The 4,497-nt window shown below is 45.6% G+C and overlaps 1 long non-coding RNA gene across 1 annotated transcript; it reads right to left on the reverse strand.

Annotated features, from left to right (window-relative positions):
- Window positions 1-694: 694 nt before the first annotated feature.
- Window positions 695-3,556, reverse strand: LOC125759590 (uncharacterized). The gene is made up of 3 exons (XR_007417214.1): window positions 3,353-3,556; window positions 1,278-1,442; window positions 695-962 (listed from the first exon to the last, which is right to left on the reverse strand). It is a non-coding gene; the product is annotated as an uncharacterized LOC125759590 (long non-coding RNA).
- Between the last annotated feature and the right edge of the window lie 941 nt (window positions 3,557-4,497).

Below are 4,497 nucleotides of genomic sequence, written 5' to 3' on the forward strand. Positions count from 1 at the left end.
GTTCTCTTCCTGTGTGTCCTGTGGTTTTGCGCTGTTTTTTGTAATCATGTACAACCAACAAGCCCAGCTCTCCGCACTTTTGGCACATAAATCAGCTGCAATTTTTTCACACATATATACTGCCGCTCACTCGGGTATTCCTTCGACATTGGCGTAGCTGGTAGAGGGAGGAGGGTTGGTGGTTCTAACCCTCAAAAGTTTTCAATTTTGCATGTACGCCTACATTCGCAAACATGCACAACTACACGCAGTGACGAGAAACCGTTGTGGCAGCTATATTTTGTATTTATTTTAGGCTAGCTGGTATTAGAACAGGTGAGTTCAATCACACTGCAAAGCTCTCCGGGCAATGTCTTGGATATCAATGGCATTTCAAGTGAACTTGAAGGCAATTCCATTAGTGAACTTCCTAACTCTATCTGAACTTTTCAAGCAAGGTATTCCTTTACACATTTTTTGAATTTTCTCAAAAAAGCACTGTCAGGTACGAAATCCTTTATTTAAACATCTCTTCTTTGCAAGATGTAATATCTAATACAGGGTGACACGTCGAGTAGTGTCAGAGCCCTACAGCTATGAAAGACACAAAAGATGTCACAAAAACAGCTACATAAAGTAATGCAGCTAAACACAGATAGCAGAGAAAAGTGCTGCAGCTTGAATTACATTTTTCTGTTTTAGAAAGGCCAAAAACATTTCAGGCGTCCACAAACCACACTTTTTGGTGGCCTATCTCCTGGCAATGCAATTTTCTGCACAAGAGCAAGCATCTGGGAATACGCAAATTGATACTGTAAGTTCTTTATATAATACACCAAAAGACAAAAAATAAGTGCCCGCGGTAATCCAGATGTGGAGACAGAGATGACTTCAGCTTGGCTGCCAGCAAAAACGCAGACTTAGTCAGGAGTGCAGTAAATGTGAGGCGCTGATATTTGAAGTTCATCACCAGGCAATTCCGTCTACAAAAAGAAATTACAGACTACATAAACTACTAGCCAAAGTTTGTTGGTGGTGCAGAGTATGGTATGCATGCGCTTGCCCACAAAATTAAATGAAGATATGTGCCAATAAGGGCAAAATGAGAACAGCGAGCTATTAATGCTGGCACTAGCAAACCATATATTCAGTGTTACAACATACCACAAGTGGGAGTGTTGTGGTGTAAGGTGCAAAAATTTTAAACAGGTTTTTCAGAGGCACGAGGAATCCTTTTTGCGTATCTACGAGCGGGCTCAAGCCGCAAACTATTAGTGTTGAAGAGGGTGTCCACGTACCTCATTTATCAGACTGTGCCCAACGTTGCCTTGTATGTGCTTCATAACATCCACCAGTGTGCAGACCCGTTCTTTCTTTTCAGAGAAAACGTCTACCACATCATTGAGTTCGCTCTCGAGTCTTGCTATGTTAGCATTGAACCGAAGTTCCACCTCGATGCACAACTGCAACAAAGCAATTTAGGACATTGAGAACCATCACTCTTATGAAAACAGGCTTAAATTAATGTTAGGCGTCATAAAAATCAGCTGTACAGATGTGAACACTAATGTTCATTAAGTTTATCAGCTGATTCGCTAAGAACTATTCGACATTGGTCGCCATTAAAGCTGACATTTGTTATAGTGGCTCATTTTTAATCAACATCTTTTGCAGATTTGATTAAAAGATTTGTCGAATTTCCAGACCGCGGTGCCGGCGATGCGGCAACTGCAGAGCACACCGGGTGCGCCGGAAGGTGCTGCGGCACGCCGGAACTTACCTCGACGTGATCTGAATGATGGTGCGCCACGCGAGGACCTCGCCGCGTGAAAAACAGTGTGTCATCTGAGGAGAGCAAGCCGACTGATGGTCCATCGCGCGTGATGTGCAGTGCTTGTCGCATTCTTTGTGATCTTAAAGTGGTCATGATAACGCTGCCAGCGTTCCCCTCAACTCTACAGCTCACGTCATGCTAAGCAGTGTTGTTGCGGGTCGAGGATCGCACATGACAGACAGCGATGAGCGTGCAAGCTAAAATTACAAAGAAAGGCAAAGTCAAAATTACAAAGAAGGCGACAAGCATCGCACATCACGCGCGAAGGACCGTTGCTGGGCTCGTTCCCCTCAAATCACACGCCGTCTTTCCCGCGGCGAAGTCCTCACGCGGCGCGCCATCATGAAATTACGTAAAGGGAAGATTCGGTGTGACGCAGTACACGGACCGCCCTTCCGACGCACCCGGTGCACTCGGTTTCGATATCGCCGGCACAGCGGTCTGAAAATTCGACGATGGATCTTTTGAACTGCACCAAATCGTTTCGATCTTTTTGCTAAATCTCACATATTTTTTTTTTTAAAGCCCGCCTGTAAAGTGAAACTAAATGCGCAGAGAGCGCCACTGGCATCCGTCAGTTACGCCCAGTGAAGGGGCGGATTCAAATTATCCCATCAAAACATGGCCCACAGCTAAAAAAATAACTCATAAGGTTTTTGTAATTTGCCAATCAATGGGTGCTGTTCAGCGATTGCTTAAAATTTACAACAATCAGGTTGCTAGCGATGCCCGGAGCGTCACATCACAGGTTCCTTTTCGTTAATTGCTCGGGGAACTGAAACCAGCCTCTAGAAAGAATACTCGGCACGAAAGGCGTTACGCTTGCCTAGTACAGCGCATACTGTAAAACTAAAACACAGAAAACAGCTATTCTACTTATATATGTAAGTGCTTATTTTAAACAATGCTGGCTTTACGTATTCACGATTACTAAAGGTACCGGCCTGTCCGGAGTTCTTCAGCACATTAGAGACAGCATTTCCAGCCGTAGGTGCTCCCATAGACGCTGTAAAAACTTAAATTATTAGTACCGAAGCTCCTTAGGCCGGCACCCCGCCGTCGCATTTGAAGACAGTCAAACAAACAGACACACATACAAACAAACAGTGTTGAAGACAAACGTCATAGACAAACAGTGTACTGTAGGCTTCTCTAAGTGCTTGCAAAGGAGCACGTGTTGCTGACATTATTAGACTGTTGCCGTCATAAAAGCTCGAAAAACAGAACGCATTGAGAATACCTGCAAAGAATGCCAAACGCGGTTATAATGTCAACAAACGTCATGACAAGGGCACTGCCGAAGCTGACGACGAACACAAAGCCGGAGTGGTCAAAGCAAACGCATAAAGCGCCAAAGAACCGGCGAAAGCCTTGCCAGGCATCGTTCGCGACGAATTCCCCCATTGGGCACAGCTGAAGGCTCCTTTTCTTTCCTGGCAGCCGTTAAATCTCGACAGGTGCGGGTGAGAACTTTCGCACAAAAAAAGTTTATCTATACCGAAAACAGAGAAAACAGAACAATGAAAAAGAACCACTTACCAAGTTCGTCTAATCTTCCATGCGATCCGGGGCAATAATCACAGTAGTCACACCGTACGTTAGCTGAAGCGAGCACAGTGTAGCATTCACAGTCACAACCCACTTCTTTGCAGCGGCCGCGCGCTATTCCAAACAAGTCCACGTTCAACGCTGACATGTTCGGAAGCGCGTCCAACGCGAATAATGGTATAAATTTGGCGCGAAGCCGGCGACGCGAGGTGACACACACGGCCAACACCACGCACCGATCACGACGCCATCTACGTAACGCCTTCCCGACACGCAGCGCTGCAACAAGAATACATGTAGAGATACCATAGAAACATGGCTGCTGCTTCTGCCTCGAAGCATGATTCAAACTTTCGGATCCGCCTACTCGCACTTAAACGAGACCACGTCCATTGTCAGTAAAATAAAACGAAAGTTTGTGACCAGGGTTCGCTCTTAGAAAGAGTTATGCTGCATTGAAAACTATTATTTTTTATTGAAGCGTGGCGAAAGAGATCATTGTTGCTTCAGACCACTGCCTATTTCATCAATCCACAAGTCTCCTCGGCAATGGAGCGGCAGTATGTGGCTTTTCGGTGTACCAAGACTGCGCTGGCGAGAATTGGCGCGTTGGGCCACCAGTGTAAAAGTACAATATAGCAACGAATGACGTATTGCAGATGTTTTTCTGTCTATTTTATGTTATTCCAGTTTGTTCAGACGCTTGCCCGCGCCGTAATCGAGTTTGTTCAAATAATAGATATTTTTAGCCGAGTGTCGCTTACGCTCAGCCCCGCATGAGTGTAACAGAAGCATTTTGAGTGCAGAGTTACTGTATATACAGTTACTCAATTTGAGTGGGCCGAACATCCGGTTCCGGGCTTGCTTGGGGTGACGCGCGGTGCGTGGAAATCCTACACATAGTTTTCATGTGACGCCACAGATAGGTTCTCTGCGCTATGAACTTCTAGATGGCTGCCACCGTGACTTTTATCTCATTAGAGAGTGTCAGTGTAGGGGACGACGCACAATCGTTCTGCCCCTGTGTTATTTTGTGCTCTCCCGCTTTGTTCTGTTCGCCAGCTGCGTCAAGGGAAACACAAATGAACGCTAGAGGGTTCCGGCATTAATGTAATGTCACGGTTCCTCACTCCACG

This window comes from Rhipicephalus sanguineus, chromosome 8 (assembly GCF_013339695.2).
Source record: "Rhipicephalus sanguineus isolate Rsan-2018 chromosome 8, BIME_Rsan_1.4, whole genome shotgun sequence".
Taxonomy (NCBI): Eukaryota; Metazoa; Arthropoda; class Arachnida; order Ixodida; family Ixodidae; genus Rhipicephalus; species Rhipicephalus sanguineus.